The sequence below is a fragment of the Canis lupus genome, chromosome 15 (genome assembly GCF_048164855.1).
Source record: "Canis lupus baileyi chromosome 15, mCanLup2.hap1, whole genome shotgun sequence".
Classification (NCBI taxonomy): Eukaryota; Metazoa; Chordata; class Mammalia; order Carnivora; family Canidae; genus Canis; species Canis lupus.
The window spans coordinates 15566362-15582050 of record NC_132852.1 but is presented as its reverse complement, the minus strand read 5'-3'; the positions used below and the strand labels follow the sequence as shown (position 1 = coordinate 15582050).

General features: G+C 48.8%; 1 protein-coding gene and 1 long non-coding RNA gene across 4 annotated transcripts in view; one reads left to right on the top strand and one right to left on the bottom strand.

Annotated features, from left to right (window-relative positions):
- The first annotated feature begins 3930 nt into the window (after positions 1-3930).
- ACSL1 (acyl-CoA synthetase long chain family member 1) overlaps positions 3931-15689 on the top strand; it is a 70509-nt gene continuing 58750 nt past the window's right edge. For 2 of the 3 annotated variants that reach the window (XM_072775957.1, XM_072775951.1), the window contains exon 1: positions 3931-4115. The gene's annotated coding sequence lies outside the window, so the exon portion shown is untranslated. Of the gene's footprint in view, positions 4116-4810; positions 4912-15689 lie in introns of all 3 variants that reach the window. The other variant, XM_072775960.1, reaches the window with a different exon arrangement.
- LOC140604662 (uncharacterized) lies at positions 13286-14548 on the bottom strand. Its single transcript, XR_012007473.1, has 2 exons — positions 14412-14548; positions 13286-13594 (listed from the first exon to the last, which is right to left on the bottom strand). It is a non-coding gene; the product is annotated as an uncharacterized lncRNA (long non-coding RNA).

The window sequence follows — 15689 nt, the reverse complement described above, 5'->3', positions numbered from 1 at the left end:
CAACAACTAGGTTTTAAGGTGATTTGTTATATAGAAAAAGTTAAGCAATATAGGGTGCATCTTCCAACTGTGATGTTGTAATTATAGTGGGGAGCATTTTTTCTTTCTCAGAGATACATAAAATAATGGTGCATCTCAAAATGGATTGTGACTTGGAATGGATGCCATATGGTATTATACTCACTTGGCATTTGAGAAAGCTAGGGATTAGAGAGTTTCTTGCCCAAGGTCTGGAACCAGTAAGTTGTGGAATGTGTAGCCAAGCAGTCTGACTCTAAGCCTTTGCTCTTAACCTGGAAATATTTCCATCCAGCTGGATAGGATGAACCTCCGGGAGCTCCCCAGTGGGAAGAGAGGTACACCCATGGAAGTTACTGCCTATAGAGCTATAGACTAACTTTTCCTCATAAAATTAATGAAGTCAGAGGATCAAGTGCACTTAATAAAAGGGGTGTAGGAGAAGGGAAGGTGATGGCTTCATTAGGGCTACTGGAGACCATGTGATAATAACCAGTAGTTACAGAACAGTGCCAGTTTGGTGGAAATATCCTTTTTTTCCCTATTGCTGGCAGCCCAGAAAATCTGAGATTAATGGCATAAGGTGCCTGCTCTCTAGTTTCATGGGGGAGATGGATATATGCCTAGTGTTGATGTAGCCTCAAAAGAGACTGAGTAATGAGCACCTAGCCACTGATGCAACCCTTTCTTTAACCATCCACTTACCAAGGGCTGGAATTAAAAGCACATTGGCCACTATTAACTGATGTGGCTATACTTCAGATGACCATGCTCAAAAAGAGTAGATATAGAAGATTAACAATAGTTACAACTTGGCAGTTGGCAATCACAGGTGGGAGCTTGTGAGACAAGATCATTGTCAACCTGTCCCTCAGCTTGTCCCAACGAGGACCTTGACTCTCTTTAGCTTCTCTAGAAGATGGATCAGTCAGTTTTAAATGGCAATAGATTTGGACCCAGCCAGAATTAGCTGCCACATTTTAATCAAGCCAAAATGGGATTGAGAACAACTGGTCAGAGACTCAAACTTCCATTAGGAGATTTGCTCCACTGCAACATCAGTTGGCTTTTGTTTGGGTGGCTACAGAAATGTTTGGGGGGGAAAAGGAAGTGGAAAAGAGACTTACGACTGGGTTCCCAGGTCTCCCCGAGTTACAAAATGGAATCCCCAATCGTGGGGTCTGGAACCTTCATTTAATGAGAAAGCTGAGGCCATGGGCTGACACCCTTCTAAGGTAGGTACCATGATTCCTGTCTTACAGAGGATGAGATGAGGCTTATGCCCAACTCCAAAGCCTATGTTTTTAACTACTGTGCAATACTGCCTACCTTCAAAGTCTTTATTTCATGGTCACAGGACAACCCTATAAATTGCAAAACTTTTTGAAATGACTAGGGACATAAGTTAAAAAAAAAAAAAGCACTGAAAGGGACCTGAGAAATTCTTCAGTCTAGCTCCCTATTTCCAGAGAAGAAACCTGAATTTGCTTCCCTATTGTCACACAGCAGCTTTACCAGAGAGAGTAGGAATTGAGATGTAATCCCTGGTTGTGTGCCATTCCTACTCTACAGCTGTCAGCTACCTGCATTAGGGCTAGAAACCAAGGAAGAGCACATTGATGGGGAGAAAAGTGTCTTGGAGGGGAAGGGATAGGAAGACAGTCAGTGACACCTGTCACATGTTGTGGGTTGAATTGTATCCCCCGCCACCCAAATTTATTTGTTGAAAAATCTGAATTGCCACTACCTTAAAATGTAACCTTATTTAAAGATAGGGTCTTTACAGAGGGTAATCAAGTTAATGCCGTGACAGTGGATCCTAATCCAATATGACTGGTGTCCTCATAGAAGAAATGTGGACAGAGACAAAAAACGGAGGGAAAACCAGGTGAGGAGACATGGGGAAAAGACAGCCTTCTCCAAGCCAAAGAGAGATGCCTGAAGCAGATTCTTCCCTCACTGCTCTCAGAAGGAAGCAACACTGCCCACACCATTATTTTGAAATTCTAGCCTCTAGAATTATGATGAGACAATAAATTTCTGGATCTAAGCTACCTGGGTTTTGTGATACTTTGGCAGCCCCAACAAACCACTCCAGCAGAGAACTTGGAAGTGTCCGAGGAGGGGTGATGGACTCGTTGGAGAAGCAAGAGAAAAAAGAAGAGGCTAAAATGACAAAATCACAGGTGAGGAGAAAGAGACCTGGCCAGAGAAGTCAAGGATTAGCCAAGTGGAAACCAACAGAAAGGGAAGTGGAGTTCATTTTTAATTTTAGATGGAGAATCTAGGCGTAGAAGGGGATTTGGGGGCACTCAGCTGCTACGGAGGCCACTGGAGTGTGGGCTGTCCTCACCATCACTGTCCTATGGTGCCCAGCACACTTTAGGAGGCAAGTCCTTAGGGTATTACTTGCTTGAGCCAACTTGATGTGCTTGTGACCTCCAGTGAGCACAGGCTCACACAAACCGAAGTACAAGTGGAGTCCAGTGGTTATGTGCATGCTCTGGAAGCAGAGCATCCAAGTGCAGTTTTGCCCTCTCTAGCCTTCAGCCTCGGTGCCTGTTTCCCCCTCATCTATAAAAGGAATAATGTCACCATCAACCGCATGGGGTTATGATGAAGAGTCAAGAAGATAATGTGTGTGAAGCGTTTCAGTAAACTGTACCTGTTGTTATGAGTGGTGTTTATCATAATTTTTTAGATTTTGTTTACTTAGAGAGCGAGAGCGCGTGTGCCTGTGAGTTGGGCGAGGGGCAGATGGAGAGACTCTTAACTATGCAGATCACCGATGAGTGGGGAGCCTGAGCCTGGGCTGGGCCCCACACCCATCAGATCATGATTTGAGCAGAAACTAATGAGTGGGGAGCCTGAGCCTGGGCTGGGCCCCACACCCATCAGATCATGATTTGAGCAGAAACTAAGATTCCCATGCTTAACGGACTGAGCCACGTAGGCACCCCTTGGAGGTATTTATTATAACAATATTTCTTCTCATGCTTCAAATTCAAAGAAGTACTAGATAGCAGCCCTCCTTCCAATGCTGGGCACGAGCACCACTGTACCCGGAACCACCATTGTTATTAGAGGTTTAGGACACCGGCAGGCCTCAGGTGCTAAGAGGAAAAATAACATCGAGGATGGGATCTGAGAAAATTCATGCCAAATGGGCATCGCAGGGATGCAGAACCCCTCAAAACCACAGCGAGGGCTGAGTAGGCTCCACCGGCTCCGAGAACTTGGCAGGTGAACATTGCCCTTGAGTTAACGGTGAGTGTGCATTGTGCTCTAACTATACCCGGTTTGATTAGTCCAGGGTTGCTTCACGCCGGGGCATTGCAGAAGTCCAGACAAGAGCCTTCCCCTGCCAGGGCCTGTGGCGAAACCCCATGTGGGGACCGTGGTGAAATCGGGTTAAACGGGGCTCCGCAAGTGGGTGCCAAAAAAAAAAATAGGCAAAGGAAGCCCTCCCGCCGGCAGGGTCCCTCCCTGCAGAAGCCCCCAACCCCCGTCCGCCACGAAGTCAGCAGGGCAGGCCATGGGGGGGCGGGTGGAGGATGCGAAAGGGCGTCCTCCTGTCCCCGTAGCCACGGGACCCCAGGGCTAGCCAGGCTTCTAGGGTGAGGCTCTACAATCTACCCGTTGCCTTTCCATAGACTCGCTGTCAAGTCGAAGGCTGGCGAAGGGGTGAGCTGGCTCGCGGCCTCCCTGCACCCGCCAGCAGGCAGCGGGGCTCGCGCGTAGCCAGACGCTAGGCGGGCACGCGTCGGGGGCGGGGCCCGCGGATGGGCGGGGCGGGGCCTGCGGACGGGCGGGGCGGGGCCTGTTGGTGAGCGGGGCCTGCGGACGGGGCGGGGCCTGCGGACGGGCGGGGCGGGGCCTGCCGGTGGGCGGGGCCCGCGGACGGGGCGGGGCGGGGCCTGCGGGGCGGGCGCGGCGGGCGCACCGGGAGCAGCTCGGCTCGGCGGCGTTGGAGGCTGGGGCGCAGCCAGGGCGTAGCGGCTACGGCGGCGCCCTTAAATAGCATCCGGCGCGGGCGCTGGCCAGGCAGTGGGGCTGCGGTGACAGCCGGCGGCGCAGCGGCCCGGCCAGGCGAGGAGGTGAGTGCTCTAGCGGCGGGGAGCCGCGTGGGCTCCGGCTCCGGCTCCGGCTGCGGCTGCGGCGCGGCGGAGGTGCGGGGCTCGGGCTGCCCCGCCGGCCCAAGCCCGGGAGGCGGCGGCGGCGGCGGCGGCCGCGGCGGAGACGCGTGAGGCGCCCCTCGGCTCCCGGGCCCTTGCGCTGTTCCGGCCTCTGCGCCCGGCTCCCCGTGCGGCGGCGGCGGCAGCCGAGGCCTCCGGGCCGCTTCCTGTGCTGCGCCGGGGATGCCCGGCCGCCGTTTCCCGCGGGGCTGGTGCCCGGAGGGGCCCGGGTGACGCGCGCCTGGGACCGGCCCCCGGCCTGTGTGGCGGCGGCGACCGGCCCGGCCCGGAAGCGGGCCCCCGGGCGCCAGCTGGAGGGCTGATCCCGCGGGGCTGCGGCGGGGGGCTCCGGGCCTCGGGCATCCCTCCCGGCCCCGCGGCAGGGCTGGCCGGGCGCTCTCGGACCGCGCCCGGAGCCGGACCGTGCTGCCACCCCGGGGTGACGGTGCCCCTGCGCCGAGCGCCTGCTTGCAGGAGGCTCCGCTGCAGCATCCGAAGCCCGCTGCCAAATGCAGAAATTCTCGCGGTGCCTCCCGGGGAGTGCCCGGAGCCGCCGCTCGCAGCCGCGTTGGAGGCATTGATGTACCGAGCCTGGTTTTTTTTTTTTTTGAGATTAGGAAGCAAGAAATGACTCCTATCACCTGCAGCGTAGACGGAGAGTGGTGGCCAGTGACTCTAACGGACACGTGGACTAGAACCTAGAGACGGACGGTAAACCGTGTGCGTGTTAGAGTCTCAGACCCCTTCCCCACCCCACCTACCTTCAAGGTTACGGGGCTTAATTAAGGAAGACCCTTGTTAACAGTGCTCCCTGCCTTTTAAAAGTGAAGACTTTTAAACGTCTTCTTGATGCAGGAGTATCCCAAAGTGCCTCGGACGGTCAATACCCTTCCTTTTATTATTTATTTATCTTTTTGGCCTTTGCTTAGCATGAGAAAAAAAAAACAAACAAACATGCAGTCTCCTTTTCTGACACAGATTTCATCTGCGATGAAATTTGCTTAACCCAAGCAAAAAGTCGGTTCAGAGATTTCTGATTGATTCTGCACTTTCAAGTAGAGACGGCAGGTTAGGATGCAGAGGCGTGGGGTCGAGGAGGTCGAGCTTTTAAAGGAAATCTTGCTTCCCATCATTGTGGAGCCAGCCTTTGGAGACGATCTTTCCTGTCCTCGCTCAAATGGGAGAACCCATTCCCGGTCTGAAACTTGACTCTGTATTTGTCAAACGACTGCATTAGGCCAAGGCCTTTCATAAGCTAGTAAGACTCTATGACTGGAAGACGAAAAATACTTAAGAATAGCAAACCTCTACCTCCCTTCCTACTTAAAATAATATGGACATACTATAGACCGCGTATCATAGACCTCTGTCTTCTGCATTTGCTGTAAACAGAGAAGACCTTTTTAAATCACCCTGCCCCTCAAAATTATAAGCATTTTGTATATGTGCTGCCGAAGCGAGCACAAAATTATAAGCATTTTGACCTGCTTCCTTCCTGTTTCTGTTATGCGTATGTTGGCAGTATTTTTATTATTATTATTATTGCAGGCAACCTGACTAAAAAGAGATCTCTGGGCTTTTTAATTTGGGGCCTTTAAGAGATAGCTAGTTGTGACAAATGCAGATGAGGACAGGTTTCTGTTTGTATCCTAGAGGTTGGAGTTTTCCTGGCTACCTCTCTTTTGAATGAAGTTGGAAATAACTGAGAGTGTACTAGCACATCACAGTGTCATGCTCTGTGGCCAGGCCTTACTACATCTTTCCTTCTTGATGTGGCTGTCTTGTGAAAAATGGATGTGTGCAGAAGAGGGGCGGGGGAAAGATCAGATGGTTTTGTCATCACAGCTGGGGATTTCTCTTCGCTCCCTTCAAGTTTCACTTTTCTGGAAAGAGCAAGACCAGGAATACTAGTAATTTCTAGATGTTGGTCCTCAGTAACCTGAGATGAATATACAATTTTTAAGGTCAGTTGCTGAGTTTATGGTGCCAGTTTGCCACCTGAAGCATATGTCCGTTATCCTTTGGCACTTACTGTCCCTTATATCCAAATTCTGTTGAGTTAGGACCCATTAATAACGTTTTATGAACAGTATTGTTTGGATGATGCACTGGGTTAGCCGCTTGTATTAGACAGAGGAACTTCCTTTATGGCAGCTCCAAGCTGTTGGTATCCTATGGCCTAACTTGAAATCAGTAAAAATCAGTTTTTACTGAAGGTGGTCCCTCCAACTTAGGGAGACAGACACGTTAGGGTCACTTTTCTTTGACATTCCTGCCTGGAGAGTACATCTCACTGAACAGAGCTGATCTGAAGCTGCCAGTGGTTGAGTTTAAATTTTAATATTATCCTACTTCAAGGGGCTCTGGGAGCTTGCTTGCTTGCTTGCTTATTTATTTATTTATTTATTTGAGAGAGAGAGAGAGAGAGAGAGAGAGAATGAGAGTTAGCCCTAGCAGGAAGGAGGGGGAGAAGGAGAGAGAATCTGAAGCCGACTCTGCCCCGACTGCAGAGCCTGAGGCTGGGCCCCATCTCACAACCCTGAGATCATGACCTGACCTGAAACCCAGAGTCCCAGTGCTTGCTTAACTGACTGGGCCACCCAGGTGCTCCTGGAGAGCTTTTGAAGAAACATGAGTTTGTAAAGTTTATGAACGAGAACGGAGGCAATTTTACCAGTGGTTGTGGCTGTGACTCAGATTGTCACTTTATCTCCAGTTCCTTACCTAGAATATGAAATGACAACTCATAGGAATTTCTGGTTTGTGTAAGCCCAAGTGAGAACAAAATTTGAGAAAGTTGCCCAGACCACAGTGACAAGAGAAAACTATGGCATAGTCTCTGTTAGGTTCCTTTTTCTGCTTTTTTCCATCCTGACATTTATAAGTTCTTGAGCGAATTGTAACCTTTGTGGACTCAAGAGGGGACAATGAAATATGATGCGAGCCTTCCTAGAAATGGACAAAAACAGGTGGAGGTGAGCACTCTGTTGCCCTGTGCTGCCTGTCTAGAAGAATACCTTTGGCTGGAGGCAGATGTCTTATCTCCACAGTCTAGGATTTCAAAACTGGTGGCTCCGTGTAAGCACCTGGGCTAATTCTCTCTATGAATTAGTGCCAGTCTTCAAGTTTTAAATGAAAATGTGAAAGCTGTCTAATATCTAAATCAAAATCATTTGCTTCAGAAAACCTATATATATGTGTGTATATGTATATAAAATATAAAACATATACATAGTATGTAAATATGAAAGTATTTAAATTATAATAGGGATGCAGGCCGCCCAGGTGGCCCAGCAGTTTAGCGCCACCTTCAGCCCAGGGTGTGATCCTGGAAATCCAGGATCGAGTCCCACGTCAGGCTCCCTGCATGGAGCCTGCTTCTCCCTCTGCCTCTGCCTCTGCCTGTGTCTGTGCCTCTCTCTCTCTCTGTGTCTCTCATGAATAAATTTTAAAAAAAGCTAAAAAAAAATTAATAGGGATGCATGCTTTTATTGTAAGAATTATATTGAAAGAGGAATATTATATATTATATGCTTTTTGTAACAGGAATTTATGCTTATAGAAAATTTGAGAGCTATAAAAAAAGGCCTTCAAGAGAATAAAACACTTTTTTAAAAAAAGATTTTATTTATTTATTCATGAAAGACCCAGAGAGAGAGGCAGAGATGTTGGCAGAGGGAGAAGCAGGCTCCCCATGGGGAGCCCGATGTGGGACTCGATCCCAGAACCCTGGAATCATGACCTGCACCAAAGGCAGATGCTCAACCACTGAGCCACCCAAGTGCCCCAAGATTAAAACACTATTAACATTTTTCTGTTATTGCCAAAAAGTTTTTTTCTACATTGAGCGTATAGTTTCCATTGAAGATAAAAAGTTTGATAACTTAATTTTAATCGCCTAAGTTATATTGTGAACATTTCTCCATGTTGTTACCTACTCTCCAAAAGATGAATTTTGAGGATGACTGCATGATGTGGTGTATGGGATACATCCCAATTTATTTACCCTTCTCCTGTCGTTGGATATATATATTTTAAAGATGTATTTATTTGAGAGAAAGAGGGCACAAGCATATGTGAGTGGGGGAAGAGAGAATCCTCAAGCCAGACTCCCCTTGGAGCACAGAGCCCAATGTGGGCTCCATCCCAGGACCCCAAGATCGTGACCCGAGCCAATCTCAAGAGTCGGATGCTCAACTGACTGAGCCACCCAGGCACCCCTCTTGTTGGATATTTAAGAATAACTATTTCAGAAAGTTTGCCAACCTTCTTATATATTTAAATTCTCTTTTTAAAAAAACGATGGCATGTTCTGCTCTACAACTGTTGAAATTGACAGTGATTTGAAAATTACTTTTGTTCGGGAATGGTTTTCATGGGCTTTTGGGTGCACGTGTTCTAGTCAGAAGCTGCCGAAATAGGGGTTTCATGGTCTGGAGAGACAAATGGAAAAAAATAAGGCGTCAGAAGAGGAAATGGAGATTGCTTGTTGGTACCACGTCCTCTCTCTGGAAGGCCCTCTGATGAACGTGTATTGTCTGTCCACATGCCCAGTTTCAGCTGCGGAAGAGATTGGTTACTTTCCCCTCAGCTTCATCGTGAGAGAAATGTCCATATATCTGAGGCCCAAATACCTCGAATACCGCTTATTCTTTTAATAACTAGAGTAAAGAGAAAGTTGCTACAGAGCCTAGTTTCTCCCTCAAGGCTCAGCTGTCAACTACAAAGCAGAGCAGGGTCAGCTGACTAACCTGTGGCTGCAGCTCGGCCAGGGAGGCTCGGGCCGTGATAGGTGGTGATAACAGCCAACAGCGCCAGTGCTCCTGAGGCGTTAGCCCACTTAATCCCCTGGACAACCCTGGAAGGTAGGGCCTACTATAATTCCTGTTCTACAGTGCAGGGATTAGGTCACCCACACCAAGACTTGAACCTACACAGTTAGACCTCAGGGTCAGAGCTCCTAATTAATTGGCTCTGCTTCCTCCCTAGAGCTGGAAGGGTTCTTAGTCCCAGGAGTGTCTGGAAAATTCCGGGTTACCTAGCTAGGAGCAAGCCTGAGGACAGAGCTGGTTCTTTTTCCGTGTCATTGCTCCTTGATACTTCCCTGTCTCATTTTTACACTCTGTCTTGCTACCACCAGAGCGCTGCAGATGACAACAGATTTTGATTCGGCTTGGTTCGGGGAGTGGCCAGATCACCTGCTACGCAGCTCTGGCCTTCTAGAGATCTAAAGAGTAAAAGGCTTTGCCTGCCCTGGAAGCTGTTCTCATAAGGCTTGGCCGACAGCCGAGGTGCAAGGTTACTGCATCAAGTGTGTAGAAGGCAGAGAGCACGTGGCTGGGAACAGGGACCCAGGCTTAGCAGGGATGGCCGAGCCTCACTCACTTCAGGAAGAGATCAGCCTCACCGTGGCACACGGATTTGCTTTCTGCTGTGTATCTGAGGGTACTTTTAATCAGAAGAGACTTTCTCAGCACGTTAGAGCCAAGGAAACAGAAGTGTGAATTTTCAGGGTTTGAAGGCACAGCGGGATGATCTAGTGGGTATGGGTGCCTTTTTTTTTCCAGTACAATTTTAGGCAGAACCGCAAGACATCAAATAAAAGCAGGACTGCCACAGTTGAAGGGGGCAGGGGCGGGAACCCCAGCGTACGCACGTACGCTTGCTTCCTCTGGCTCCCTGTCTCAGGCACCTCCAAATGACCCTAGGCTCCCAGAACACTGAAATAGCCGAACTTGCTCTCTTGGCTAGACCCATTGTGTGGGAAATGAGTGACTTTGCCCAAGTTACACAACCTGTGTTCTCCTCTGGCCATCACACAGTGGATTTTTGTTCCTGGGCCCTGGGCCTGTTCGGGGAATGACCAGATCTTCATGTAGTCCTTGATTTGGGCCCTGCAAACTGCTTTTCCTAAAACTACTCTTACTCTCTGTATAGTATTGCACAATACATACCACTTCTTCCTTTTTCTCCTTGGCGTCACTGCCCAATCCATAGCCTGTCACCTCTGGTTTAGACAGCAGAGACCCTTCGTTAGAGAGAGAGAGAGAGAGAAAGGCTGATTCCTTTTCCTAATGCAGAACTCTGAGTGAATCCCTCCTCTGCCCAGAAGCCTTCCAGGGCTCCCTCCAGAAGGCCTCAAGTCTTTATTTAGCTTGGCTCTTAAAAGCTTTTAGTCTGGTTCCAACTTGCTGTTTCCCGTGCCTCTCCCAAACCACCGCATCATGGGACTTCTGGAAGGCAGACTGGAAGCACAGGGTTGCCTCAAGATCTCTGCATCCCAAGACTCTATCCGTGAGCTCTCTCTTCAGCCTGACTGGCCTCCCTGTGTCCTGGAAGGGCCTCATGGACCATGTGCATTAGGGTGACCTGTCTGTGATTCCTCATGCCACCCTTCTTCCTCATGGCCCTGCTCCTTAGAGACTCCAGATCACTCACTGGAACTCTAGGCTGACATTCAGCTAGCTGGGATGTGCTGGCAGCCACAACAATGGTTAAAATGCCCAAACACCCCCATATCGGTTAGGAATAGCTGCTACCCCAAGTGCCCCCACCCCTAATTCAGATTCTAGAGATTTAATGCCTGCTCCGTCCAAGGATCTCCTGAGCATGTTCTGGGGCAGTGGCCTTCTTCTTTCCCAATTGGTTGATGCCTGGCTGTACTGGTTATTCAGTGTTTAAATAGCACCCTTCCCTCCCTCCTTCATTTGCCTTTCATGTGAGCATATCTTCGTCCCTCACATAGGCTCCTCAGCCACATTCTAGGCCTTTGGGCACTTAATAGATCTAGTCATTGTCATTTGTGTGTTCTCAGCAGCTTAACATGAGACCTTACTGCTAGTCAGCACTTAATATCGTCTGATGATTGCTTGAGAGCAGGAGACGTTCCGATGGTCAGGTGTCCTGTAGAAGGGGGTCATTGACAGGAATATACATTTCAGTGTTCCAGGTTTGTATATTATACTGGGCAAGCTTAGATCTTATAGCTAAGATCAAGGCATTGAAAATCACTAGACCAAAGCCTGAACTTTCATTGGGTTGACCTTAGTGTCTAGGAGTACATCTGAGGGATCTCTCTCAGGGTACGTTCAGAGCCGTTTGAACAGCAGGTGGTTGTAGGCCTTGCAGGATGTGGGCGGGAGGCAGATCAGTGTCAAGTTCTAGATAATCTTACATAACTGTACTGGAGTCTTCATTTACCTGGTATTCCTACTTAAAAACCGTACCTTGTTTCTGTGCCACTAGGGCAATCAATGGTCCAGTAGCTCTGTGTTCCTTCTGTAGGGACAGTTACCCACACTGTGCCTCCGGCAAGCTTCTGAGGTACTCCAGAATGTGGAGCTGGCAGGAAACTAGACCGTTAAGCAGTCCAACCAACTACCTCACAGAAGACAGTACCAAGGTCCAGAAAGGTGTGGCTAAGAGCCCAGAGACAATCTGGGCTCCGAAGACAGAGCCAGCCTGTGTTTTCCTCTCCTGACAGGATTCGGAGATGAGCACCACTCATGCCAGCACCTCTCCAGGGTGTAGGTGGGCCGAGGATTCTTAGCCCTTGAGGCAGGGGCTGAAGCTTGGGGCTCCCCAGGAGAGACCCCTCAGATGAGGCCAGCCTTTTAGTCTGCCATGGACCTGAGGCCTTGATTCTTTTTCCTCCACACTGGCTGTCCCAGTCCATTTGGGCTCTCATGCTTGGCCAGGTGACGCCACTGGCATCGTCATGCCGTCTCCAGGACACTTCTTTCCCTCATGGGCAACGTTTAATATCTCTGTCTCCCTCTTAGATGGCAAGTGTGTGTGCAGGCTTTGGCAGGAACTGTACGCTGCCGCCTAGCTGTGGCAAGCTTTTCATGGTTCTCCAGTTAGCACTTTTATTTATTGCCTCCCATACTCAAAAACTGACAGGCAGGTGCCCAGAGAATTTGCAGGTTCTGCTCAGTTAGTGGTCTCCAAAATGGGATACACGTGCCCCACGGTGGGGGTAGACCATCTAGGTTTCAGAGTGTATATATTAGAACTTCTGTAGATATTTATTTATTTATTTATTTATTTATTCATTTATTTATTTACTTACTTATTTATTTATAAAAGATTTTATTTATTCATTCATGTGAGACACAAGGGTGGGGGCAGAGACATAGGCAGAGGGAGAAGCAAGTTCCCTGCAGGGAGTCTGATGTAGGACTCGATCCCAGGACCTGGGATCACGACCTGAGGCAGAGACAGACGCTCAACTGCTGAGCCACCCAGGCGTCCCTGTAGATATTTTATTTTTTAGCTTAGATTCATATATGTATATTTTATAATGTTTGGAAAATATTTGCAAGTGTCTAGAGTTTATAAGTGAGTGTACTTATATATTAGGGATGCATTTATTTATTATTTTGGATGCCCTATAAAAAGTTTAGAGAACCAGAAAATTAAACTGCTTCTCTACATCAGCATGGCAAGATATCTCTAAATGCCATTTAAAAAAAGGGAGAGAGAGAGAGAACTCAGTTTGTCAGTTAAGGGGGGGGGATCAAAAGTTCTTTGTGAAACTTAAGTTGTGATTCATGTCAAATTGGCCTTGGACTTAAGGAGAATCATGTTAAATACAGAGTGTGTGTGTATGTGTGTGTGCGTGTATATATATATATTCATGAGAGATTTTATTTATTCATTTATTTAAGATTTTATTTATTCATGAGAGACACAGAGAGACAGAGACATAGGCAGAGGGAGAAGCAGGCTCCCCGCGGGGAGCCCAATGTGGGACTCGATCCCAAGACCCCGGGATCATGACCTGAGCCAAAGGCAGATGCTCAACCACTGAGCCACCCGGGCGTCCCAAATCCAGAGTCTCTTGACTTTGGATCCAAAGCTTGACAATGTAGACACTGCATTAGGATGAAACTTTTTATTTTTATTTTCTTTTAAAAAGATTTTAGTTATTTGAGAGAGAGAAAAAGAGCAGCTGGAGGGAGGGGCAGAGGGAAAGAGAGAAGTGGATTCCCCGCAGAGCAGGGAACCCAATATGGGGCTCCATCCCGGGACCCCGAGATCATGATCTGAGCCAAAGGCAGATAGATGCTTAATCAAGTGAGCCACACAGGTGCCTTAGGACAAAGATTTTATTAATTTTTTTCTGTTTTATTCACTCCTGTGTCCCCCGAGTCTGGAGCAATATGTGATACAGAGTGCATACACGGTAAATATTCTCAAATTGAACATTTAGATCTTTTCTAGTGTAACAGTTAAATATCATGCTGGGTATGGCACTTCGTGTCAATATTTAGGTTGGCTTTCTTTGTTGAAACCTTCAATCTGTTGGCAGGATGCAGCACATGTGTCAGTTTTACACTCAGCAAATCGGTTCCCAAAGCTGTAGGATCATAGCGCCGGATGGGGCTCAGAAGTGTCACCTGAATGATAAGATAGATGTGTGCAATTTGCTGTAAAATCATTTTTAAAACAAATAGGTGTGAAATAAAACAATATTAGCAAGATACTGATCGTGATTAAAGCTGAAGCTGGGATTTGGGGCACATATATGGCCTTCTCATACTATTCTATATACTTTTGAATCCATGTAGGAATTTTCACAATAAAATTTAAACACGACATAAGGGGAAAATAGACACCCCAAAACTAGTGTTGCTTGTTCAGGCAATAGCCAGATGAGACGATCTCTTTCTGCCTTCCCTTCTTTTAAACACCACGTTGTCATTTTTCAGCAGTCCTCCGCAACTTGTTGGATTCATTTTGTTTTCAGAATCCCTGGGACCAGCCATCTCCTCCCCTGGTTACCCGAACTCTCGGAGGTATTCTAGCCCTTGGCCCGCGCTGGTGGCCAAGTGCTCCCCTTCCCTCCTCCTACGATTCAGATTCAGCCGTGTCGGGATCTCACGTGTCACTTCCTCCAACACCACTGAAACTTAGAGATCACCACGGGGCCCCGCGCTCTTCCGAGGCTCTGTTTGGCCTTGAGGAAGCCCACAGTGGAAGAAGGTTTGGTGGGTCTCCCTTCATCCCTGCTTTTCAGGGGCCTGGCAGTTGGGCGCTGAAATCTGTAACCACTCAAGGGCCCCTGTCCGGGAGCCCCTGGCCTTCCTCCATCTGCGTGGACACGTGTCTGTGGGTCTGTCTCCCCCTACCCTGGGTGGCTGAGCCAAGCCCCTGGTTTCTCCATCCCTCCGAAACAGCAGTCTATTTTAAGAGGTGTAAGTAACTCTACCCGACCTGGTGTGCCTTCAGCCGTCTTATCCAGGTCACCGCTATTTGATCGTTGTGACCTCCGTGAGCAGCAAGGACTGGGCCTGGTTCTTTTCGGTCTCCTGCACCGGGCCGTGCCCCGGTGGGGACACGAGATACTCTGCAGGGGACAGGCCTCTGCTGCCAGCTGTGGCCTAGCCTGAGCAGGGCCCACGCATCCGCCACCCTGGGTCATGGCCCCGTGCTGTGTGACCAGCCAGCTGCCCCGGCCCTGCCGGCCAGCCCGGGCGGGCTCTCAGGCTGTTTGCCGACCCCTGCCTGTCTCTGCAGGCTGGCACCCTGCTCTCTGGAAGCCTGCCTCCACCCTCCCGCCCATATGTAGTGCTTTCTCCCTCCCGAAGCCCTCTGCCACTTACTTCTTCATGTTCTGTCTGGATAGTGTGGTCACATCTTTTTTGCAGGTGTGTGTGTGTGTGTGTGTGTGTGTGTGTGTGTGTGTGTTTTAAAGATTTTGTTTATTCATGAGAGGCACAGAGAGAGAGAGGCAGAGACACAGGCAGAGGGAGAAGCAGGCTCCCTATGGGGATCCCGGTGTGGGACTCAATCCCAGGGCCCCAGGATCACGACCTGAGCCAAAGGCAGACGCTCAACCCCTGAGCCACCAGGCGTCCCTCGCAGGTGTGTTTGTTTTCACCCATACCCCAAACTCACTGAAGGCAGAGGAAGTGCCACAAGTGCTGTGACCTCATGCTGCTGGTCTTCTGGCTCAAGGGATCAGGGAGAGTGGGGTTTCCCGCCACGATTTGGTTCATTAACCTGTTGGCAGGATGCAATGGATGTGTCAGTTTTACTCCCGGCAAATCAGTTCCCAAAGCTGTAGGATCGTAGTGTGGATGGGCTTTCTTTCTCAAGGGGACCCTTCTGTAGGAGTCAGTGGCTGTTCCAGAGTCCAGCAGAGGGCAGCCAATGAGGGCCCAGGTCTGTATTATCTGGGAGGGGCTTCTGTGCCATCTGTCTGGCTCCTAGAAGGAGAGTTGCCACCCTAAGCCGTTTTCTGGAGCAGGTGGGAAATATGTATATATATATATATATATATATATATATATATATATATATATATATATGAGGAAATGAACTGACTTGACCCGATGATATCTTTTTCATCTTGAGCAATAAGCAAATAATAACAAAGTACACAGAATGAGAAAATCACAGAACAACTACCTACATGCCACGTAGAACAGACAGTTTTGTATGTGGCCGGTTTTCTTCCTGTGTCGTGCTGTCGTCTGGAGTTCCTGGGTG